Below are 27,687 nucleotides of genomic sequence, written 5' to 3'. Positions count from 1 at the left end.
TATTTCGTGGGCGACATACGGCACAAAAACTAAGGGTCACTGAACTGAATGTTCCCTGCTTATTGCATTGGGGCAAGACGCATCCCCTGTGGAATATACAACAATGTAAGGAGATCATGTGGAACGACAGTTCGATGGACTTGTATGAGCTTGGCGAACATTACTTTACCGGAGTGCACCCTTCTCGCTATGAAATTTGGCAAAGAAGGCATTATGATGTGGGCCTGATTCTTGTGTTTTAGTCTTGTTCCAGTGGTTTTATTTCCACGAAATATTACTGCCGCAGAAGATCAGGCCATATTGTACAATTCTATGCTACCCATCCTGTGACAACAATTTAAATATTTCCCTTTACATTTTCGACATGACAATGCAGCCATTCATACAGGAAAGGCGATAACAGAGTGGTTTGTGGAAATGGGAGAGAATGAAGTTCAATGATCGGTCCAAATCCCTGATCTAAACCTAAGTGAGCATCTTTGGGACGAGTTACAGCCCCAGTTGAAAGCCAGGCCATTTTCAGCTGACTTTACGTAATCCTCTTATCACTTGACTTGGACTCCATAACATCTGTTGAACATAACGACATTGGTGATATCTACATGTGAATAAGCACTTGTATGATTCCCTCGCCGCCAGGCCTGAGCATATCTGAGTGAACGTAGTTTTTAATTTTTCAAGAAAATAGAACAATATCATGAGTAAACATTGGAAGTGGATCAATAAACAAAGATATCTTCCTTAAATACATATTTTCTCAACAAAATCTCAAAAAAATTCAGACTATTCATTCTGCTGGCACTAAACAAGGAATAATAATAACAATAATAATAATAATAATAATAATAATAATAATAATATGCCCAACGAATCACCTTTGTAGTTCTTTGGAATTTTATGCCAGAATTCTTTCCCGCAGGAGTTCTTTATGTGCCCGTAAACCTACTGACACGAGGCTGACGCTTTTAAACACCTTCAATTACCACGGTCTGAGTCGGAATCGAACCCACCAACTTGGACTCAGAAGGCCAGCGTTTTACCTTCTGTGTCACTCATCCTGACTATATAACGGAAATAGTGGGCCTATTTTATAATGATTCGAAAATAGTAGGCCCATACTTCTGTTATTTGAAAAATTCCCAATATGATGAAATTAAAGGAAATGGAATGGCAGTTTATTCTAACAGGGATAACAATGAGCTTCCGACCAGATGAAAGAAGAGTGGACAATACATCCAGTGCAATTTCGTGAGAGCTCACTCATTCTGTAGTACAGTGTTATAAACATCTGTCTAACCACAATCACATGGAATCAAATATTTATTTAGAAGGGTCCATACATTTCTTTTTTATTTGTGAGTGAAAGAACATGGGTCTGAAGGTAATTGCACCAAGAGAATAATCTAGAAAATAAGTCTAAGGTACTCACAACAGATCATCGAACCTATTTTATTTCTTCGTTAATGGTTTAACTTCGCAGTAACATATTCAAATCTTTGGTGAAGCTGCGATGATCAAGGTAGCAATCACGAAGGTGCATCACTACTATTCGACTAGTATGAAAGTGGAAAACAATATTCGGGACTGCCGACGATAAGGTTCGAATACCCCCATCTCCCGAATACAAACTTACAGCCACATAGCGGAATCACTTTGCTAATCGAACAGATCATAGTTACTTAGATTTAGATTAGATTTGGATTTATTATCTGGTTAGGCTCTTTCTTCCATCTAACCAGAAAATACAAGATTTCACAGACAACATTTAGAAGTAAAGAATGTAAAGAAATGCAAAGGAAGCATTTTAGAACTACAAAGCAATACCACATTAATAATAATAATAATAATAATAATAATAATAATAATAATAATAATAATAATAATAATAATAATAATAATAATAATAATGTAAACTATTACAATAATACGACTACGGTATTCACACAGTTATTAACTTTAGCCAACTTATAATTGTTGCTTACTAGTACCTAAAAGTTTGAGTACATACTAAGCCTCAAGAAAGGTTAATCCACAATGAACATGAAATAGCTGTTTCAGTAACAAGCAAGAACTGTCAACCAGATGGCAGATTGCCTATCACTTTTCTTAAATGATTTCCTTTTTTCTTTTCTTACAATTTGTTTTACGTTGCAACGACACAGATAGGTCATATGGCAACGATGGGATAGGAAAGTGGTAGGAGTGAGAAGGAAGTGGCCGTGGCCCCAACATTTGCCTGATGTGAAAATGGGAAACCACGGGAAACCATTTTCAGGGCTGCAGATAGTGGGGCTCGAACCTACTATCTCCCGGATGCAAGCTCACAGCTGCGCGCGCCCTCTCCCGATTTAAACGATGTCAAAGAAGGTGGAAAGTTATCGATTATCTTCTGTTGTAAATTATTCTAATCCCTAGTTCCTCTTCTTATAAGTGAATATTTTCCTCAGTCTGTCCTCTTGAATTCCAACTTTATATTCATATCATGAAGTGTCTTGCTATTGGCTTTACGTCACACCGACACAGATACGTCTTATGGCGACGATGGGGCAGGAAAGGGAAGCGGTCGTGGCCTTAATTAAGGTACAATCCCAGCATTTGCCTGGTGTGAAAATGGTGAGACTACGGAAAACCATCTTCAGGGCTGCCGACAGTGGGGTTCGAACCCACTATCTCCCGATTACTGGATACTGGCCGCACTTAAGCGACTGCAGCTATCGAGATCGATCATGAAGTGTCTGACTTCAAAAACTTCTATTCAAGCATATTGGACTAATGTTATTCCAGGCCATTTCTCTACGAGTTGCACTGTTGGTTACATCTAAAGCTTTATATATACAGGACGAGTTGAACTATCGGATTAACGAGGGTCGGTGTGAGCCGGTCAACTTCGATACGAGGCAGGCTATGTCCGACATCATGCATCCTTCCACTTCCCTTTTACCACAATATATATTGGGTTATAGTTCACTGACCAAACCAAAAAAACCAAACCCCATGGCACTACAGCCCTTGAAGGGTTTTGGCCTACCAAGCGGCCGCTGCTCAGTCCGATGGCCTGCAGATTACGAGGTGTCGTGTGGTCAGCTCGACGAATCCTCTCGGCCGAGTTCACTGACCTTGAAACGTTATTCAGCTTTAGAGAGCATAGTGTTCAAACCCTACAGAGACGTCTAGGTTCGATTTCTGATGCATCCTTGTGCTTATTTTAAAGGAATGTCTTCATAGTTCTTAACGTTACAAGGGCTTAAAGTGGGCTTTTACCTGGGAGTTGAGATGTTTGCGGCGAGGTGGAAATTTCTAAATGAATGTGTGAAACACTTGGACCCTTGTAAAGTGCAATATTTTATTTCACACTAATGTTGAATTTCTTTATTTTTATTTAAATAATTCTCTATTTGTGGATGAAGAACCCATAAACCCATGCATCTGATTAGAACTGCGGCAAAAAGAAACTCTAAAGGACTCACACCAGATGGTCAGTTCAAGACCCATCATTCAAAGAGCCGACAATGTGCATAAAAGAATCAATATCATTCGAGAATCAGTCTATAGATGTTATTGCCTCACCCACACGAAGCAGTGTGCCTTATTATCTAGAATACGTAACCATTTTACATGCACTGAAAGATTTATGTAGTTAGAAATGAGTGTGGTAAGTAATTACACTATTATAAAGTTCCACTTTCCACATTATTTTTAGAACGTAAACATTTGAAATTCGATTTAATATGAAATAAAGGTATTTTCTATGAATTAATATTCCTGTGATACAGTCTCTGAGCTGTCGCAAATAAAAATGTAATAAAATTCACGTGCCATCGATTCAAGTTATAACAGATTGGAATATTCTGGAGAGACGATCTCTTCCCTGAGGCAAGCTCTATTATATTAGCGGTAATAGGAAGCGCTTAGCTCGGGCTGCAGCGCTACAGATAGGAAGTGGGGTAACGACGTGACTCATGATGCGATCGCCAGAATTTAATGAACAGCTCCCTCCTCTTTAATGGGAGTTCTTGATCTAAAGACGACCTCCCACATCCATCCATGTACCCACACACCTACCCACCTCATGCAGGTGTATGTGCGCGGGTGTCTTATAATTATATCCTAAAGTGGTACATATAAATTGTCCGGTAACATTTACAGTTATTCACAAAGGTATTCATACACATGATATATTAATCACCGTCCAGTGTTAATGACAGTGTTATGACTAGAGCCCGAATTTTTATGCATTAATAGATTAGAATTCAATAATTTGCTGAAGCGAGTAATATAGTCTACCTTCACAACGCCTGTGCTATGGCGTTTGCATAAACATTTGGCACGGCCCATCAGAACCCCTATAATTTATGTTACTTTTGCTACATTATGGAAGAGCGGGTAGCCGACACTTCCTACTAACCAAATTAATTTGCAGTCTAACCTGTTACTGCATAAAAATCCGGGCTTAAGTTATGACTGTCAGATGTTTTAATATTGGTATAATATGAATGCGAAATGTACAGTCAATAGCCCATGTTGGGTACCTCGTGTACAGAAAACAGTTTTGTCCTGCAAAATTTGAAGTAATATAACTGAAACAATAATGTCACGTCATAGAAGTAATCATACATATATTTGAAACATCGGTTGGGTTTTGTCCTGAATGGAAACGAAACCGAGGATGCACTCAAGACAGCAGTTGTGATACAGACATAGACCGCAACAGTCTACTGCTCCTACAAACAGTACAATGGCCCGTAAAATAAAAACACATCCATTGAATTAAGTCAGCTGATAGTTGATCATTTCACGACTCCTGACTCCAAGAGGTGAGCAATTCAATGTAAATAAAATAAAATATAAAATAAAAGGCGTGCTCGGTTCGCCCGGAAGGACGTGGGTCGAATCCCCGTCAGGAAGTCGTAAAATTTATGAAACGAGATTTCCACTTCCGGAGGTGCATATGGCCCTGAGGTTCACTCAGCCTACACCAAAAATGAGTACCAGGTTAATTCCTGGGGACAAAGGCGGCTGGGCGTTGAGCTAATCACTATACCCCCATCACGTGCCGAGGTTAACAATGGTGGAAGCCTTTACCTTCCACTCCTCCAAGGGCCTTTATGGCCTGTACGGAGGTGACTTTTCTTTGCTTTGCTATTAAGGCATGTCAAGTTATTCATCAAATGCGGAGATGCACCATAAAACCCACATGCAATATACATTAAATTGGTTGTCCTTCGTATTTTGGAACTGATTCATAAGGTATTTTATGCAAGACTGATAAATCAATCGCTTCTGAAGTAAAACATGACCATTTAAATTGTGGCCAAATATTACTACCCTTACACGGATGTTCATGTCGTGATTATCGAACATATGGACTCTCTTCACCACAGTGTTGAGTGTTGTTAAGGTTTATCAATTGGTGAATCCAGAATTCCTGATAAATAATACAGTATGAAGGAAATGTTACTCGACGGAAGATTTTCAAAAAATATGAACAGAAATTGACTCTAGCAAGATTTTCATAGCCCATAAGAATCTTTACCCAATGTATGCGGCACCTTCAATGCACTGGCTGCCCCAACCTTATCCACTTAGATCCGATGTTCTCTACTGCTGCTATTCTTGTGGTACTAACGCCATCACTTTCTTTACCAAGCTAAATAATATACGGCTCAACGTTAAAGGCTCAGACACGGACAGGTTTGCCACCGTGAAACACTCCTTATTTAACTGCACCTGTAGTTCATCGTTATGTAGCATGCAGGAACTCTTTCTGATAGAGTTCTAATCAGGAAGCTGAATATTCATGCATATCACGAATTTCGGATAACAATCTGTCAGGGTCCGTGGCCCTGGGTAAGGATTAAGTCCTCAGTGAATGTCGACACTTTGAAACAGAAGATCAATGGACCCCTCCTCGAAAGGAAAATACAAAAACTAAGTTGGCTAGATCTTGCTGACAAGAGGCGGAGAACCTTCTGCTACAAGACCAGAATGCGGATCTCCCCCGACTACTCTATCCATGCCTCAAAGTCAATCTGAGAACACTATTATTATTATTATTATTATTCAAATACTTGAAATACTTTTCAACACATGTCCCACTGTCATCGGAATGCATTGTATCCCATTACTAATGCTTCCAAAAATTGTACAATTGACCGCATGCATACCATTTTCCAGGCAAATACATCTAGAGCTGAGCACAACTTTACTTATTCCGCATGAGCAACTCTAACGTCATTTATCACTCACGACCATTATACTTCCATTTAACACGATTTCCAATTATTATTATTATTATTATTATTATTATTATTATTATTATTATTATTATTGATTTTAAGTCTGCCGTAGACGTCTGAAATAAATATTTCTAGAAGATGACACAATCTGAAATATCACGTGGCAATGCAGTGAATGAAACACAACCTAGAATTTATCTCGCAATGTTTCACGAGATTCAGAAATGATTCTTTAAATTCTCATTTATCCGGGAGGATAATATTTATTAAAGCCCTCTTTTTAGAAATTACGCTGAGGTAGTAACATTTCAGAAGACAAACTACTGTACTTGTAGTACCTTCACTCTCAATTCTACCTGCACCTGGGTAAGAATGAAGTAAGAAAATATCTCAAAACTACTCACAACTAGTAGAACTACAATTCTACTGAAGAAGATCGTTAAATTTTCAAAATAGATGGACATAAAATTTAAATTGTACTTACCGAGGGGCCTTCCCAGAGGCCTCCTCCGCCTCCCGCGGGAAATTTGAATTTGTAAACAAAGCCACGTGCTTTTTGACAGCTGTCATCGACAACAACGCATCGCTAACCTCACTGCTGCCATCTTGACGGGCCTAAACCTCAGTGGTACCAACTTAACCTCACTAGCGCGAGATTTGAATTGGTAAATAAATCCACGTGCTTTTTGACAGACAACGACGCATCGCTAACCTCAGTACTGCCATCTTGACGGGCCTAAACCTCAGTAGTACCAACTTAACCTCACAAGCGCGAGATTTGAATTTGTAAACAAATCCACGTGTTTTTTGACAACCACGTGCTTTTTGACAGACAACAACGTATCGCTAACCTCAGTGCAGCCATCTTGACGGACCTAAACCTCAGTGCTACCAACTTAACTTCACTAGCGCGAGATAAACAAAGCCACGTGCCTTTTGACAGCTTTCATCTGCCATCTTTAAACTACAGAGCACCGTGCTGCCCTCTTTATCGCAGTAGCTGCAAATTCGTCACCTGTCATCGGCAGTGCTGCCATCTTGGCGGGCCTAAACCTTAGTGCTACCAACTTAACCTCACTAGCGCGAGATAAACAAATCCACGTGCTTTTTTGACAGCTGTCATCCGCCATCTTTAATCTATAGAGCACAGTGTTGCCCTCTTTAGCTACTTACCTTTGAAATGTGGTGGCGGATAATTTGAAAAATGCTTTTGGACAGCGGCCATCTTTGAGCACCGTGCTGCCCTCTTAAACAAACTCACGTGCTTTTTTCTGAGAGCTATCATCCACCATCTAGCATCACAAACCTCAGTGCTGCACTCTTTAGCTAGATACCTTTGAAATGTGGTGGCGGCAATTTGAAAAATTCTACATTCTCTTGTTTGGAAACAAACTTATGCGCTTTTTTGACAGCTATCATCCGCCATCTTTAATCCAGAGAGCACCGTGCTGCCCTCTTTAGCTACTTACCTTTGAAATGTAGTGGCGGCAAATTCCACGTGCTCTTGTTTGGAAACAAATTCCACGTGCTCTTGTTGGGAAACAAGCTCACGTGCTTTTTTCTGACAGCTGTCATCCGCCATCTTGCATCACAAACCTCAGTGCTCTAGTCTTTAGGTAGATACCTTTGAAATGTGGTGGCGGCAATTTTAAAAATTCTATGTGCTCTTGCTTGCAAACAAAGCCACGTGCTTTTTTGACAACTGTTATCCGCCATCTTTAATCAATAGAGCACTGTGCTGCTATCATGCGGGCAATTTCGTCAGCTGTCATTCGCCATCTTTCATCCACAGAACACCGTGCTGCCCTCTGTAGTAGCGGGCAATTTGAAAAGTTCTGTTAGCTGTCATCCGCCATCTTTAATCAAGAGAGCCCCGTGCTGCCATCTTTAGCTAGATACCTTTGAAATGTGGTGGCGGCTAATTGAAAAATTCCACGTGCTCTTGTTTAGCAAACAAACTCACGCGCTTTTTGTCAGCTGTCATCCGCCATCTTACATCGCAAACCTCAGTGCTACACTCTTTAGGTACATACCTTTGAAATATGGTGGCGGATAATTTAAAAAGAAAAATTCTACAGCAGCCATCTCTCGACGCTAATTGCATAAGGTGGTAGCTATACATGACTCCTTAAGGGTGCTTACGCAAGATGGCTGCTATACACAGGTTCTTATGAGACGCCCTTGGGATGCTTGCGAGAGATGGCAGTTATACATGGCTCCTTATGAGATTCCCTAGGGATGCTTGCGCAAGATAGCGGCTGCTCTTATGGGACGGCTTAAGGGTCCTTGCACAAAATGGCTTGAGACGCCCTAAGGATGCTTGCGCAAGATGGCGGACACAAGATGGCGGCTATACACAACTCCTTATGAGACGCTTTAAGGGTGCTTGCGCAAGATGGCTGCCGCTCTTATGAAGAAAGCTAGCTTAGAGGCTAACGTGTCGTGCTAGTTCGATTCATTAAATTTGGGGCTTAAATGCAAAATGTTAAATATCTCGAAAACGGTGCACCGTAGAGCAAAACGGACAAAATTTTTCTGCCAAACACCCGGGTTCGCAGTATGAGGAACATGATAGCATAAGAAAAACATAGTCTAATGATGGGATCAACGGTTCGGTTCCTACTTAGGCCCTTTGGCATTCGCTCTGTTTTAGCTTGTATTGAAGCGAGTCTTCGTAACATGATCAGGTCTAGGTATGGTAGAGAGTATAACGTACCGTGCTGATTCGATTCATTAAATTTGAGGCTTAAATGCAAAATGTTAAATATCTCGAAAACGGTGCATCGTAGAGCAAAACGGACCAAATGTTTCTACCGAATACCTAGGTTCGCAGTATCAGGAACAAGAAAAACATAGTCCAATGATGAGATCGACGGTTCGATTCCTACTTAGGCCCTTTGGCATTGGCAGCTACAAGATGGCGGCTATACATAGCTTCTTATGAGACAGCTTAAGAGCCTTGCACAAGATGGCTGCTGCTCTTATGAGACGCCATAGGGGTGCTTGCGCAAGGTAGCAGCGACAAGACAGTGACTATACACAGCTCCTTATGATACGGCCTAGAGGTGCTCACACAAGATGGTGGCTGCTCTGATAAAGAAAGCTAGCTTTGCATCGTGCAGGTATCTTTACAGCACTAACCTCATACCTTTGAAATGTGGTTTGTAAATGGTTTCATGTTCAGAACAAGGAATGGAACCCAGGGGTTACGTCTTACCTAATAAAATCCCCGAGGAGCGATGAGTTACGTTTTTTGAACTAGTGTTTGGAAAACTGAACTTTTCAAGATGATAGCAGAGAGTTTAGCAATGTTCTGTTGTTGGATTATAAATTCCGCGCTACAACATGCATAAGGTGGCAGCCTTGAGGTTTACCGCCGTAAAGATGACAAGAGTGAGGTTAGCAATGTTCCGTTGTTGGATTTTAAATTCCGCGCTACAACATGCATAAGGTGGCAGCCTTGAGGTTTACCGCCGTAAAGATGACAAGAGTGAGGTTAGCAATGTTCCGTTGTTGGATTTTAAATTCCGCACTATAACATGCATAAGGTGGCAGACTTGAGGTTTACCGCCGTCAAGATGGCAGCAGTGAGGTTAGCGACGCTCTATTGTCCTTCAAAGTAGGTTAGTGCCACACCTCTTTCCCTGGATATGCATAAAAACCCGTGTTTCCGGAAGAAACGCTCTCTCTGCTACTCTGCGCTCTGCTGCTCTGCTGTTCGTCTCTCTGCTACGTCGTTCTGCTGCGGACTTAGACGTACTGCGAACTTCGACGTGATATCTGCTGTCTACTTCAAGATGGTTATTTCTTAAAGCAATTATCTGACAGTAAAACCAGCCACCCCTCGTTTATAGTTAGATCAACGAGCTCGGCAGATTTTCTTCACCACAAGATACGTATTTTTCTAACATTAATTTCATCGCGTGTGTGTGTGGATCATATTTTAAAACTGTTTGTTAGTTTCAGCCTCTACTCCACAAGAAGAAAGAAGAACATCGCCACGTGTTGGAACGAGTGTCTCAAGATGCAGTCATATTGTGAAGAGGAAGCCTGCTGCTACTTTATTTGGAAAATGTAGGCGATCTTCGTCATGGGGAGATAGCGACCCCGGGCAGATAACTGACCACATGTTCCAGACCATCGGCGAAGATCCAGTTCCATCATTCATTTAAGTACACTTTAATAATGTTTATCTGTTCATCTTTGTAGAAATAATGCTTTCTTATTCATTGGTGGTAATATTTCTTCTAGTCTTGCAGTAGGTTTGAATATTTTCACTCTTCTTTCATATGGGAGATGGTAGTTTTGTCATTTGTGTGTGGATGATTATTGACCTCTATTAGTTTAGCTAGAACGTGTGTGTGTCTACTACGATTATTCTAGCTGTCCCATTTGCTAGTCTAGTGTGTTTAAAAATCATTGTCCTCACCGATAATTAACAATTTAATTTTTGAAAATATAATTTTTGGAAGTCGTGTGGGACTGATTATCGGCATGTTGTGTTACACCGGATTTTTGTGTAAATTTCTTAATGTGTAATTTAAGGCGTGTTAGTGTCATCTGACATATTGTCGAACTCCAGTTTCCGCGAATTTTAGATCTATCACTTTTTTTTTGCCAGTTGTTTTACGTCGCACCGACACCGATAGGTCTTACGGCGACGATGGGACAGGAAAGGGATAGGAGTGGGAAGGAAGTGGCCATGGCCTTAATTAAGGTACTGCCCCAGCATTTGCCTGGTGTGAAAATGGGAAACCACGGAAAACCATTTTTAGGGCTGCCGACAGTGGGGTTCGAACCTACTATCTCCCGAATACTGGATACTGGCCGCACTTAAGCGACTGCAGCTATCGAGCTCGGTGACACACATTTAATAATAATAATAATAATAATAATAATAATAATAATAATAATAATAATAATAATAATAATAATAATAATAATAATGAATGAAATTTCATCTCGGGTTAAATAAATGAATAAAGGGTCATGAGTTTAAACATTGCTTGATCTTGTGTGTTATGATGTTAATTTGCGTGCTCAATTAGGATGAATATGGGCCTGGAATATGGCAGATTCTCGTCGGAACATTTATTATATTTTATTGACTTGTGAATCCATTTATTGAGTCTTATTCTTGGAGAATACGTGTTGATGAACGTAATTTCTTCAAGTGGAGCACGTGTTAATTAATAGACGTATAGTTGAGTAATAATAATGATAATGTCGTGACTCATGAACCATGAAGGCTAATGCTTATATTTGACCTGTTCTATGTGCATTTCTGTAATCGACAAATTTCTTCAGACATCAACCGCCGATATTATTATGATCAACGTTGTTAAATTCATCTTCTTTAATTAAGTGATTATCTAGACTTCATCACATTCCTGTGGGACGTAAAAAAATATTTTTCTTTGCCCGATACCGTCATCGAGAAATTTCTGATATTAGAACTAAAAATCAAAAATTAATATTCAAAGGCTAGAGTTCGTTGTAAATAGTGTAAATAATTCTAGTGTGCCTTAGTGTGAATGCTGTGTGTGTGATTGATGTTATTTCGATGCGTTGTAATATTTTCTTTCACCATGATTTTGACCAGACCACGTGTTCGTCACGTTGTGACCTGATAGTCAGCGTCGTTGTATGTGATGGCATAACTTTTTGAAATGCAAATCTTTAGTGGATTTTATTTGGTATTTGAGTAAAGTGATATTCAAAGTGTCACACGACAGTGAATAAGGAAGGATCATTTCCGTGGACTTGGTTCACTATTTGATTTTGTAAGACTTACGATGTGAATTTTTTGTTTGAAGTGTCAGATACCAAAGAGTGACTTTATGTTTTTCAGACGAAATATTAGAGGAAAATTAAGAGGAATAATTATTGTACAGGCACTGTAGTGCAAAATTTAAGTCCAACGGAGACATTTGAGTAATATTTTGATAAGAATATGGTTGAATTTTTTTTAAATTTTAATGAGATAACGCGTTTATTCAGCATATTAGAGAAGGAAGGATTTAGTTGAGATAAATATTGGAATAAGTGAATCTAATAACTCAGTGTTCAAGATAAATAGGAATGTGACAAAATTTCACTTTCTTTTGATTTATAAAGAATTATATTATTATAGAGAGGAGTCCTCCTACAAAGATTTTATTTTGCCAATTAAGTCCTGTATACTTACAGAAACGTTGTCAGCCGAGAATAATGGAGATTATGTGCAGTTAAGAGGAACTGGCAGAGAAGAAAAATTTAAGTTCTCATCAAGATTGTTAATAAAATTTGTTTTGGTTATATGTGCTAGTTATAGTAAATGTCAGAACCTGTTGTTTTATATTCTTGTGTTATTGTCGCTAGTCCTTGTCTCTTTCCCTGCCTTCGAAAATAAGTAAAGCCAGACAACGAACGGCCCACCCTCGGGACTCTCGTTCTCCGGCTGAGCTATGCCCGCTAAGAACGGGGCAGTATGTTAGTGCAGAAAGTGGACTTTCACACTCATGTTACAAACCCGTCGTCTTTAAATTGTTCAACACTCTTTCTAAATGGCCCTGTTATTAGGATCTTTGTTATTCCCTAGATAGGCCTCATTAACGGATCGAAACGCATTCCATGTGTCTGTTTTCTCTTTCCTTCATTGGCTTATCGAAATCTCCATCCTTCATCATTTTCTTTATTTGAGAAACAACCAAAATTCCAGCTTTCAGTTTTTCTTGTGTGATGAAGGGAAGTGTTTGGAAAGGTATTTCAAGCAGCCTCCATCGTGTAATATAGCCCTTGTAAATTCCTTGGTCAAGTCCAATTTTATGTGTAGTGGTTGAAGCAAGGTTGTTTTTTGTTCTACAAGCGATTCGATCAGGTTATCTGACTAAAGTCTCGCACTCTAATATCCTTGCCTTGCCCGACTGTCGCATTCGCATAGATATCGAGCCATGTTTGTGAACCCAGCTTGTTGTCCTAAGAGTATTCCGAAGGATTTCCGAGACTTAATTAATATCAGTAAAGAGGAAACCAACGGTAATTGAATATCAATTTAGGAATACAAAACTGGAACAGACAGATAATTTCAAGCATTTAGGATGTGTATTCGCCCAAGGTACAGCAAAGCTAAAGCAGACAGCTCGCAGTTGCGATCAACAGTATTCTGTAAGGAAAAACTCAGCTCCCGGACGAAACTGTCTTTACATCGGCCTGTTTCCAGACCATCTCGCACGGGGATTGACATCATTGCCCAATTATCTATTGGACAAGGCTTGAATTACTGGACTCACAGTAATTTATTTAATACTTCTTATGGTGACGATGGGATAGGAAAGGGATAAGAGTGGAAATGAAGTGGCCGTGGCCTTCAAGGTACAGCCCCAGCATTTATCTGGTGTGAGATTGGGAAATCACGGAAACCATCTTCAGGGCTGCCGACAGTGCAGTTCGAACACACTATCTCCCGAATGCAAGCTGACAGCTGTGCGACCCTATTTTCTTTCTAGGTTGGACCTACCCTGAAACTAGAAAATTAGTAACCAAAGTGTTATATTGCAGACCATGTTTTGGAGCACGAACCGCGAGTAGGTCTTGGTTCTGGTGGACAGCTCACTTCAAGCCACGCACAGACTGAACTTGCTAATAAGCTCATGTCAAATCTTGTTTGAAGATTTCATTGTGGCATTTGCTGAGAAGAAAAGAAGGAAATCCACAGAATTCCATTTCAAAGGGGGACAATGATGAGATTATTTAACCCTCTCCTTCCCCAGTACATAGGTATTCATTGCACAGTTCAGCGAGGAAGGTCCATGTTCTCTACCCCTGTAGGGTGTTGGAACTAACGAGGAAGAAAACGGCACATTAGAAGGATAATTTCTTAGTTGGTTGCATATCGCTCCTTCCACCTCGGTGGAGCAGTATGTAGCGCGAGGCTGCATCAGCCATCTCTAAGAAGCGCTTCCCTGGCCCGGAATTTACTGTTGCAAGGGCGGACAGTTATTCGTTTCATTCTCTCCTTTCCCTTCCGCTGACGACGATACGCGATCATTCCAACCAGTGCTGACCATCGCAGGTATTGTATATCTTAATTTCAAAGATCTCGCATGTTCCGGCGAATCAGCGAGATTGTTCTATACCGAGCTCGATAGCTGCAGTCGCTTAAGTGCGGCCAGTATCCAGTAATCGGGAAATAGTGGGTTCGAGCCCCACTGTCGGCAGCCCTGAAGATGGTTTTCCGTGGTTTCCCATTTTCACACCAGGCAAATGCCGGGGCTGTACCTTAATTAAGGACACGGCCGCTTCCTTCCAATTCCTAGGCCTTTCCTATCCCATCATCGCCATAAGACCTATCTGTGTCGGTGCGACGTAAAGCAAATAGAAAAAAAAAAGATTGTTCTATGGCTTTCTCCATTTTTCTAAACATCACTTGTATTGAATTGCACAAGAAACAATAAACTGCCTGGCTGCGTAGTTCAAATGGAGCCCAAGTTGGAGAGTTTAATACTGGCTCATTCCTGTGATGTTTGAAGGTCATCAAACACGTTAAGCTCGTGCAGGCAGATTTACCACGATATAAAATATTCCTATGGGCCCAAATACCGGCACCTCAGCGTCTTCGGAAACTATAAAATGACTTAGTGGGACGTATTATTATTATTATTATTATTATTATTATTATTATTATTATTATTATTATTATTATTATTATTATTATTATTATTATTAATTGCCACAAGACCTAACTCAAGGGACATCTTGGTCAAGCAATCTACATTTCTATATTCCAAAGTTACATGAAGATTGACGGTAATGCATGTACAGTATAAAGAACACTTGAGGTTTCCGCCAGTGTCTTGGCCTTCGGTTCTTGGAGCTCCGTGTTCCATTTCCGGCCGTGCCGAGGGATTTTAATCTTAAATAGTTAATTTCCTTGGTTCGGTGACTGGGTGTTTGTCCCGTCCCCAACATCCATACAATTTACATACCACACACCACACTAACATACAGTTTCTCATACGTGGAAGATGCCTCCCACACTCGTCGGAGGGTCCGTCTTACAAGGGTTACATTAAGCCCTCAATAGCCACACTAAACTGTTATAACAGTTGAGCTTTTGAATGCTGTAAGTGATCTATCCCTTTACAATACAAGAACAAAGGCGAAGAATATTCTGGTCTATGATGGGCTTCCATAATTTATTCACGCAATCATTTCCATTACGTATTGAGTGACAATAGTCTTCTTCTTGGGAAATAATCTACCGAAATTTGGCGATCACCTTGATATTTACGTCTTTAAGATTTGCAGCTTGGACGAGTGACACTTTGACTGCCGAACCAGTCAGGCAGATTTCCAATCCATTATATTGTTGATCTACTATCCGCTCGTCTACCTGCTATCTTCCCCTAGATTTTTTTTATTTTTTATTTTTTATCGTTTTCATTCCCCACCCTGAGGAGGTGAGGCGGACCGCCAAGAGGGTTGCGCCGTCGCTCTGGCCGAGAGTTGCGGACGTGTGGGGGTTGTGTGGAAAGAGGAAGATAGGTAAGTGGGTGCGAAATGTGACGGAGATTGAAAAGGGAGATGTGGCCTTCTTCTGAGTTTTTATTTTCTTTTTCTTTTTTATTGTTTTTATTAATTGGACTGTAATTCCATAGCTTCCCCTCGATGACCAGTTTCAGAAGCGTTTACTTTTCTCCCTCATTTTACAGCCAATTTTTCTGATATTATCAACCCATAAGAACTAAAACATAACTTATTAAAAGCAAATTTAATGGGATTATAATATTTTCAGTCATTGCGTGTTAGTCTTATCTCGGCATCGATGAAACCCCATATGACTTAGTTCGGCGATGAAAAAATATAAAATACTAGCTGGTGTACTTCGATACAGAATTCTAGATGATTTTATTCAATTGCATAGTAACATAGGCATTTTTAAACAAAGTTCACGCCCTCCCTGAAACCACCATTTAATCCAGCGTGAATAAAGGTCTTTATAGCCTATACTGCAGTGTTTTACTCCCTTACTTTATATACCAATTTGTATCACATTCTGTTCACCCATTTTTTTCGTGGCTTGACACTGATATGGACTTAGCAACAAAAATAGAAATTATTGAATATCTTTGTTATCATAGCCGATACGGTGAAATGTATAAAACATAAATGATCGGAAATTTAACTCTATATAACTTTAGTTATGTAGTATTTATCGATAGGACCAGCAATAACATAAATATTTAAGAAATGAATGTTATGCCTCCCCCAAACTACCATTTCACTCAGCGCGAATAAATTTATTTATATCCTAGATTGCAGTGCCTCATTCTCTGACTTTATGTACCGATTTTCATGAAATTATCTTCAGCCATTTTCTCGCGATGCCCGTACCTACCTACTTGCATAATGTTACCTTCGAAACGTTGAAGCGGCGGTAATCTGGTCTAAAGTTCTGCCACGGCGCTCTGTAACAAAATATATTTACCGCTTGGAGACTCCCGCCTGCTTGGGACGCGATCAGTTCGAGATTCTTCTTCATAAGTTCGTACAGAAGGGAATCAAATACTACGGATACTATTGCTACTAAATGAAAGTTGGCCAGACTAAATTTTAACTAATTAATTTATTAGAATTGTGAAATTAATTAAATTCCCAAAAGTTTAAGCGAACAACAAACTCGTTAAATTTACTCAAATTGTAGAACAACTAATAGTTAGATTACGCCATAAGCAATATTCCTCCACAAATCTCTTAACTAAATACTCTTACAAGATCACCATAAATTAAAATGATATAATTTGAAATTGATTGAGGACACCAAAGATGTGCCATATCGATTAAATTATTAACCTAACCTTAGTTAAATTTCATTTTAAAATGTTAAATAACGTAATCTTTACACAAGGTAACTCTGAGCAGTGTTAAAGTTATCTTTAATCAAATTGAAAGTTATCAAAATCAAAATAATAAAATTTACAATGAAATTTATGATTTTTTTTCTCTTTGCTTTACGTCGCACCGACACAGATAGGTCTTATGGCGACGATGATACAGGAAAGGCCTAGGAATGGGAAAGAAGCGGCCGTGTCCTTAATTAAGGTACAGCCCCAACATTTGCCTGGTGTGAAAATGGGAAACCACGGAAAACCATTTTCAGGGCTGCCGACAGTGGTGTTCGAACCGACTATCTCCCGGATGCAAGCTCACAGCTGGACGCTCCTAACCGCACGGCGAACTCTCCCGGTAATATATGAATTAAAACTGCTCCAATCAATGATAGGAGTTTCCTGAGAACACACCTCAGTTTGGGAGTTTACTGCTGTCTTTTATATTAACGTTATCTTAATTAGCATAAAAACACATATGGCCTCAACTGGCCTTTCATGAGCTGGTATCGGATGGATACTCAAACAAAATTACATCAACTTATTACATTACATAATTGTCCTGAGTTGGACATGAACTGAATACGAGCTGACATAGCCTGTATGATTTGTATATGAGCAAGTTGTAAACACGCATGAGCACTTAATGGTCACTGTGTTGTATACATGGATTCCGTGAGTCAAATACTACTGATTTATCCTTTAGATCAGCTGAACAGACCTGCCTAACATTCACATGTTGAAAAGGAAATGCCTTACAGTCTAAGGTTTTACATTTGCAGTCTTATTTGTTTACACTGTATAGAGGTCTGTTCATGATTTAATTATTCAGTTGCAATTTGCTTGGATACTGTGAGCGAAATGTTGTTTAAGGAAAGGAACCACGCTGCCTTCCTTCCCTAAGGTTACTGACCTCATATATTCATTACAGTGTGGGTGAATCCTCCCACGTTGACCATAAAACAAAGTAAATGACACGATAAATAATCAGCTAAGCCTCTGTCATCCTAATTCCACCATCTGAATACACTCCTGGAAGAGAAGACACCCTAGCATATCTAACCTATACTATTTACACAAAACAAAATAATAACGTACCAATATGACTGTTATTTTTAGTAATATGCTGACCGCACCTGTCATTCAAAGGACTGAATATTACTAAATGTTCTGATGATTTCACTCGCCACAGTGGCTATGGTAATATCTCACCGTGGACGGTGTGTGACCAAGTCCAATTATCTCATATCATGGTCACAATAACAATATAAACTATTTGGAAAAGTCGCTGAACTTTATCATCAAAAGATTAGGATTGAAATAAATTGACATATAATCTACTTCACTAAAATATATAAGGCTGTAAGATCCCCGTAAAATATCCTATAATTATTCTTCATCGATAAAATTACAAATGAATGGTCAAGCAAAATCATAGACGTAAGTATTATTATCTAACCTTCGTAGCCAAATGTTACGGTGCCAGGTATTTATCATTTGATGATTATTATTATTATTATTATTATTATTATTATTATTATTATTATTATTATTATTATTATTATTATCTACGGGTGTAATTTTAGAGCATAAAATAAAATAATTGGGCATCAATTTAACTCTGCTTCATATCAGAGGGCACAATCTGGAATCAACCAAATATCAACTAAAGATTCCCAGTGCGTCTGCATTTTGCGATTATGACGGTCTTTATAACCTGTCTCCGAGCATTTATAAGTAGGCATCTGCCTTTCTCTATCACAAAGCGTTCTGCCCTATTTATTTCATCTCTATTTTCAACATAGATTCTTATTTCTATTTCTCCCTTATTATTTCCTGGCCTTATTTATATTCTTCGCACCCTGACTTGTAGACATTTGTTCTCATAACGGAGCGTAACACGCCACTTATTAAACCAAGATTTTTTTACATTGGTTCTTCAGCGTAACATTTCCTCCTCTTACGATATTTTATTACTCTCTCATTGTGGTATGAAATTTGCTCAATGCTCGATATTATTCATTTATTTCAGAACTCAACTCACTTCTAACAATTCTGTCGGCACTGTACCAATTAACTCACTGCTTACGTAAACAACACAAAACCTTTATCAGTTATTTCTCAGAAGTTCTCAATTATTTTATTACGAAAAAGTAAACTCGAATCCTCATCCCGAGGTGGTGCAGCTCTTTTCAGGCACACCCCCAATGGAGGTGAGCTGCATGTACCATATTAACCACATACCAGCCCTTGTCGCAGTACCGGGAATCGAACCCGAGCCCCCCCCCCGAGGACGGCAGCTAACAACACTAATTGTCTCGCTACAGAGGTGGACATTTTATTACTGTATGACTATCAATAACAAAACCTTCCATGGACATCAATATCCTCATATTCCTACGTTATGTTCGAAACTTCTTAAACCCCATAATTTAGACTTAGCTAAATAACTCATGCAAATCGCCACATTATTACTGTTATTATGTCCGACTCGTTGGCTGAACGGTCAGCGTACTGGCCTTCGGTTCAGAGGGTCCCGGCTTCGATTCCCGGCCGGGTCGGAGATTTTAACCTTTATTGGTTAACTCCTACGGCACGGGGGCTGGGTGTATGTGTTGCCTTCATCATAATTTCATCCTCATCACGACGCGCAGGTCGCCTACGGGAGTCAAATAGAAAGACCTGCACTTTGGTGAGCCGAACCCATCCTGGGATATCCCGGCACTAAAAGCCATACGACATTTCATTTCATTTCATTCTTCTTCTTTCTTCGTTATGTCCATTCATAGAGTGCGTTTGAACTTGTTATTTGGTTTGATGGTTTGTGCTTTCTTATCCTCCCAAAATCTCTTCATGAATGCACTGTGTTGCATCTTGCGTTCTGTCGACCACTTCCTACCAGTTGTCTTTTTTGGTTTCTCCCTAAATTTATGATTGGCTACTTTTATTCTAAAAGCTCCACGATTTTCCATGATGTCGTCTGTGATATTTATTTCTTGGAGGTCCGCCTTAGTTTCTTCTAGCCATTTCATTGTTATTATTATTATTGTTATCAATATGGTGTTTCCGTGGTTTACCCAAGGATAAGAAACGTCTGGGGTGAATGGGTGGATAAGGAATTAACTGGAGCATAAGATAACGCAATAAATTTTGAAATTTTATTTTCTCCTTTTTTTAAAATTTAAAATTTGATAAATATAAGATCTGAATAAACAACACCACTCTTATTATGAGCTCGTCAGCTCCAACAACATAGCGGACTTAGAAGTCCGAATATCAGGTAGAAAACTTGAGAGAATTACAAATGATAAATTACACGTAAAAGAGCTGAATTGCTCTTCGCAGGTACCAAATTTGCAAGAGTACGATTTTCTCCTACATTTTACACTACAGAGGACTCTGCGCTCCAACTATATCATAGTCCAGCCTCGCAGAGGCATTAATTTCTAATTGCGCACTTACAACCTCTCGGTTACCCTTAATTAAAGAATTTACACAACGTAGCCCCGAGGTGAATTTATCTAGTGCTCAACAGTTTATAACTTCCTTTTCCTCAAGGGAACTCCACACCAGAAACAATTCTACACACCACAATAAATTTACAGGGCCACAATTGTTTGTTTAGTTTTTGTTTGTTTGTTTGTTTGTTTGTTTGTTTGTTTGTTTGTTTGTTTGTTTGTTTGTTTGTTTGTTTGTTTGTTTGTTTGTTTGTTTGTTTGTTTGTTTGTTTGTTTGTTTGTTTGTTTGTTTGTTTGTTTGTTTGTTTGTTTGTTTGTCCAACCCTTGTCCCGTTTCCCTACTGGGTCGGGTATGAGGTGAGATGAATCTGTCGTGGCGGGTTTTTATGACCGGATGCCCTTTCTGACGTCAACCTCGTCAGAGGAGTTAATGAGATGAAATGAATGACGAGGTATATAATACTAGAGAGAGGGTGAAACCCGGTGCCGGCACACAGCCTACTCCTGTCGAATAGCACCAAGGGGTCTGCTCAAGGCTTAACATCCCCATCCGACGGACGAATCACCATCATCAGCGTCATATGCCTTCACTCCATATGAGCTATGCAGAGAGGTTCGGAATTTAATCCAGGATTTAGGCACGCAATCTAGTGATTAGAAATTGTATACCACCACCTCCCCTACCCTGCCGGCCAACATTCTGATGATGAAAATGTTTTCGACCAACGGGACTCGAACCGGCTAACCTCGGTGTCAGACCGTTTAGACTTCAGCGTCTTAACAATCATGGCCACCAGGCAGGATTACAGGGGCACAATTGCCCATACTAAATGGCCTTAATGTAAAAAGAAAAAACACCTCTCTGTTATAAACCTTCAGTCCGACTGCATGATTCTAACTCAACTTCCTGTGTATTACGGAGCGTCATAGATTAATCCAAGGGCTTTGACAAGTCATTAGCAGGTGCCCGTTGTTCCTGATTTTGGTGGTATCACGGTGCGGAGCTGAAAGTAGGTGTACGATCGCACAGTTTTGTGTAATTCCCTTGGCGTGGATACCATTAAACTAACGTCGGCCATTTGTTTGATGGCGGCACTTACTCACTTCCGTTTCTACTCACGCCATCAACACGTGATCAGTCGCGCACGATGACTCTATTTCAATTAGGTTGTAATTCATTTAAATGAGTCCACCAAAAATTATATTCACTCTGATACAGTCATTACACGCCCAATTGACGCACAACCCTATACAAACTCCCGAGATCGACTAACTATTCTCAGTGAGAAATTTCGGCGCTTAAAAATGGAGCAATTTGATTGGCTGAGCCATTTTCCTACGGGGTCTAACCCTCTAATTCAAAGGATTTCGGCTATCCTCTTTCCTTGATGTACATCTCAGGTTTCTCTGTCTAACAAAGATGCGTGGAAAATTTAGATAGTTCCAGTTCCCAGGGTGTGGCGGCGAGTACTCACAGTTAATAGCACCTGGATGCAGCTTCTTGCTAAGTGCATTTATGACATAATTGCTTAACAGCCCACAACCGAGCGTGCTCCAACTCTGCTATTGTGGATTAAATTTTCTACATCGGTGGGCTGTGGCAAGTTCTGCAGTCCTTGCTAGAATTGTCGAATGCTGCTTCGTTTCTACTCAGATTTTAATGAATTAAACCTTCCAGCATATCACCTAAGACAATTTGGGTGCGATACATGCATGCATACAGACAGACAGACAGACAGACAGACAGACATACAGACAGACAGACAGACAGACAGACAGACAGACAGACAGACAGACAGATATAAATCCCGGAAAATTAAAAAGTGTATTTCCTTGTCAAGGTGGACATGACCGATACAGATATACCGATCTTTTAAAATTATGAGCAATGTACAGATAAAACTCTTATTTTATTTGTATACAGTAGATAAAGTATAAAATGGCGGGGTGGGATTGAGTTGAGTGAAAATATAAGATGTTTTACTCATCGCGATGATTTGTTCTTACAGGTAGAATAATGCAACATAATATCGTGCAATTAAAATGGTATGCAGATCAAAATTTCCAAGACCGGAGTGATATCCGGTGAAGTGAAACGTCGGAGAATTGAATGTCAGGTGGGGGACAAAAACCAGAGCAGGGGATCACTTCAAGTAGCTGTTAGGTATATTGCCCGAAGTTGGTTGTGTAGTACTTGAAATCAAATGAAGGCGTAGCTAAGCTAATGAGGCGAGTTTGCTATTAAGACTAATTTTGTAAAAAGGTCGTGTTGATGTCGCTGTTTTTAGGCTGACTTGCCGTATGGAAGGAAAGCTGGATGGACCCACTATATATTATTCACAAGCTGAAAGTAAGAGTCATGACAGTAAAAAGAAAGACAGACGATACAAACAGTGGAGGCAACAGCAGGAAAGCGTTCGTAATAAGGAGGTACTTGATGGATGGAACAGTGGTCATTGAGGTGAATGGAGAATGGTAGTTTATAAAAGAGAATAATTCACTCGGCTGTTGAGGATAAGAGAAGCGTAGGGAGGGACAAAGACCAGAGAGAGGAAGGTCATATTCGGTGAGGGATGAAAAACTTGAAGAGACCACAGTGCTGGTTGAAAGTAGAAGCCTCTATATGCTCTTGAACGGTTGTATCAGGAATACCAGTCTATAAAGTATATGTATGTATGTATGTATGTATGTATGTATGTATGTATGTATGTATGTATGTATGTATGTATGTATGTATTGAACCCATGACCTTTGTGCCCTAAGAACATTATGCATAAATGAACAATCATTTAAAAGTTGGATTCTTGATAGCATGGATTTGACACGTGACGAGGGGGTGATTACCTTCGGTCCCACGCTCTGGGGTACGTGACGTCAGCCACACGTGTCAACGGCGGAAGAATCTCAAGTCATTTTTGTGAACTATTTCAAAGCGCGTGTACATGGCGACCCGAGCCAAGTCAAAAAAATATAGTGCCTATCAAAGGGGGTCAATCATCTCGCAAATCGAACCCGTAAAAATTTTAAATGTCCATGAACACTACCGCCAGAAATGTAGCAAGCATGTAGTCACTTTCAAAACTCTTGAAATTACAGTTTAGGTAAGTCAGAAAATTTATAGAAATTTTCTTGGCGGCAAAGGGAGAGATCCGAAGAGAGGGGGTAACTGCTATAAATTTGAAGGGACGCCATGACGAAGTCTCCTTCTCCGGCATTTGTGATACAAAGCGGACGAAAAATTGTTGAGGCTGCTCTGCGAAATCAAACAACGAAAGTAGACTGAGTTCAACTGCAGATTTCAGCCAGTGTGGCTAGGTCTTGACTCCGTGAGGAGATAGTTTTCTTGAGTGAAATAATTGTACCAGATAGGACGGTCAAAGTACTGAATAAATTCTAATGTGATTAAGTAATTCGTGTGCGGAAATAATTATAGTCTATCGTGTGCGCTCAACAAACAAGTGAAGGATATTTTCTTTTTTTTATGCTTTATTCCAGGAAACCTGAAGATATATAAAAATGGTTTGTAAAGCCATGAATTTTAAAATGGCTAAATAAAATGCCAGGGTCGCAGGTGAGCCCTATGACGAACACTGGCGTGATGACATGAGGTAGGTGACTTTCCATCTTACTACCTCTTATATCTTGTCTCGTGATCTCTAAAAGTGTATTTGAATGGGGATATACGACGCAGTGGTCACCCCTACTAAGTTTTGTAAATGTGAGAGTACGACTAAAAGAGTCATTTGTTTTATTTTCCACTTGGATAAAATTTTGAAGTCTTGCGAGTGCCGTATAATGTTGTAAAAAGTTATTGAATAGGGTTCCGAAGTGATTTCACGTCCAATGTAGATCGTCATCCGTGTGAGTGTACTGCCTATATTTTGTGATGTCAAATTAAGATGTTCATTCGACGTAAAATTTTTCTGGCTGCAATTTGACGTTAATAATAATAATCCATGGTCACTCATTTTCAATCGAGTGGAAGCGCGCTGTCGGGTGAGAAACTAGGGTGATGAGTTTGGTCACGGAGAGAAACGTTTTTTATGCCCATTTTTAAACTGTGTCTGACTGACAATAAAAAGATCTAGTAGAATGTTTCAGTCATTTCTCGTAAAAATCAAGTTATTAAATACGATATCATTTATGCGAAGTTATTCATGATTAACGCATTGTGCGATATTAGACGTCGAGATTTCTAGTAAAGATTTTATTCCAGTTCTTTGTCGATGATAAATGTGGGGCTGGGAAACAGAGGTTAGTTTTGTTGATATGAGATTTGTGAATCAGGTTGGACCTGACATTGAAGCCGGGACACGGAAGCCCGAGGAATGTTTTATATGAGTTGAGATGAGATGTGCGAATCAGGTTAGAGTCCTGTCATTGAAGCCGGAACATGATAGCCCGAGGAATATTTTATAATGTTGAGAATGGAAAGAAATTCATAGAAATCCATAGCGGTATCAATTGGCGACGCGTATAATTAGTGTGGGCATCTTGAAGCATAATCTGTGCATTTTGTTGGTTAGAATATCGTATTTGTTTCATTATGTCGGCAGAGTTTAAAGGGAGCATTTTTGAGAAGCCAGTCAACTGTGAATAAACCAGGTGTTTCATATAACTGCCAAGCGAGCTTGGGGGGTGAGAGGCCTCAACTGATATAACGGGACAGGCGTGGAATTGAGATTGTACTGTATTTCTCGGCCAGGGAAAACGTTAAAATGCTGGATTTAGTTGAAATTCATAGCCGGTAATGATCCGAGTATTGTGAAATATTGTAATTGGGGACGTGATGAACATTTGAAACCATGAACTTCGAGTATAAGGAACAGTGTAACCAAATTCAGGGTTGTCCAAAATATAGAGCGATGGCTGTGATGATCGGTTTGTCTGTGAGGGGTGTGCAAAATTCATAAATGGTAATGACGAGATATGACATCGTAATTATATGGCGAGTTGTTTGGTTTGTACGTAGATTATTAGGATATCCAAGTGTTAATAACGGTTAGGACTAGATTAGATTTTAAAGTGTGAGATCACGAGACAAGATATATAACTGGACATGAATTATGTAACAATTCTTTTCCAGCCAGATAAACATCGCAATATTGAATTTACATCACAGCTGCGTAGGAATTTGTGAAGAAACCAGAGTCCGCGGAGATAAAATTTACTGATCTTTAACATTTCGTTAAATCATTTAAATTTATTTAATTATTAAATTCAGTGAAACCGCATTTTGAAATAACTTTAATCAATCGAATAACTTGGAGATGCATTCTGGAAATTTTAGTTTGTTGTCTGGGGAATATTAAAAAATAAAGTAAAGATTAAAGGGACATATCCGAAGGAAATGGATTTTACTGCCACAAAGTTTGTGAGCATTGCTATTGTTGTAATTATTGAACTTTGATTGATTGAGCAGTGAATGTGCTGGGGATAGTAAAGTGGAACTTTGGTCATCAACCGATGTAACTTAATTATGTTTAGCCTTCAGCCTAGAAACTTGGATGGTCAGGGGGTCATCAACCTCAGTGACTTAGATTAGGGCCATATGCCATTGTAGCATCCTTTCCTTGCGGTCATCATCCACAATGACTTTAAAGTAACTTAGAAGATTAGATGTCGGTCCATGACATAGACGCAGGTCACATCGATTCAATTAAGGGTCCATGCCGTAGAACCACTGTGTGGCACACACCGATTGGACGGCCTTAATTATACCCAGACCGGGCGAGTTGGCCGTGCGCGTAGAGGCGCGCGGCTGTGAGCTTGCATCCGGGAGATAGTAGGTTCGAATCCCACTATCGGCAGCCCTGAAAATGGTTTTCCGTGGTTTCCCATTTTCACACCAGGCAAATGCTGGGGCTGTACCTTAATTAAGGCCACGGCCGCTTCCTTCCAACTCCTAGGCCTTTCCTCTCCCATCGTCGCCATAAGACCTATCTGTGTCGGTGCGACGTAAAGCCCATAGCAAAAAAAAATTATACCCAGAGTCCAGAGTTCGTGTTACGAGGGCTGGACCATAACGAATCACTATGATGGTACATGTGGTCTCACATGGAAGCCGAATTTAAGGATTTCCAGACTTTCCTTTCTTAAATGATTAATAATTGAGACAATGGTTTCTAGTATGAATGCCCGACAGGCAGTTACGTTAAAGTCTCACACCAGTGTTCTGACGTTTATGTAAAAATGATTGTGGTGTCCAGTGGACACAATTGACTTCTATGATACCGTTGACATAGAATGTTTCAGAATTTTCCTGAATAAATAGGAATCTTTTAAATAGACCTTTCATTCCAGTAGATAGATTAGAATTACTGAACCCTACCTTTACCTCAGCAAGTGACGAAGAACCCGATACGACCCAAGAGACAGATCTCATGAACTTTGCTGATAGGTAAGGAAGGTAGGTATCCCTCACTATGGACCTAAGGCTTTATTAAGTATGTATGTGTGTATCGGGTGGTTCACCCGACCATTGCAATCTAGCTTTATGCAACACTCCGCGTTTACTACAACACTGAAACACGCCGCTCCCTCTCCCTCTACCTAAACCGGGGTAATATAGCGAGATGTATCGTTACGGGCTATAAAACAGCAGAACTAGTGAGGACCATTATTGATTAATTATAAATACCCCGAATGAACCCGTAAACCGAGCAGAGATAAGAAGAACATGTGCCTTACAATAGGAGGTGCACGCACAGACCAGTAACATATATTGTATAGGCTAGGAAGTGACCACTGCATATCAAGCCTTGCAACAGCTCACTTGGCAAGGGTGCAGTCAGACGTCTGAAAGTGAAAAATGTTCGAGGGTAGGGAGATTCGACTACCATGCAAGTGTATTCTTTTTCCTGCAGCCGCTTGTCTTGGATGTGCCAAGGTTGCACATTTAATAGACTGCACAGACTGATTTGTTTATTTGACCCTGAAAAGGGACATGTGACAGGATTTCAATTACCTACGCCGTTTAAAGCAGCACCTGCTCTAGCTGATGACCTCCGTGGTCGATACAGAGCTGCGGACGATGTTGTAAGGACTGTCTGGCACGTTGTAACATCTCTGGCGTAAAGAATCATCAGCATGCCTCGTCTAAGGTGACAAGGATTGGTCGGCTCC

The sequence above is a fragment of the Anabrus simplex genome, chromosome 1, assembly GCF_040414725.1.
Source record: "Anabrus simplex isolate iqAnaSimp1 chromosome 1, ASM4041472v1, whole genome shotgun sequence".
NCBI lineage: Eukaryota > Metazoa > Arthropoda > Insecta > Orthoptera > Tettigoniidae > Anabrus > Anabrus simplex.
This window is presented reverse-complemented; position numbering follows the sequence as displayed.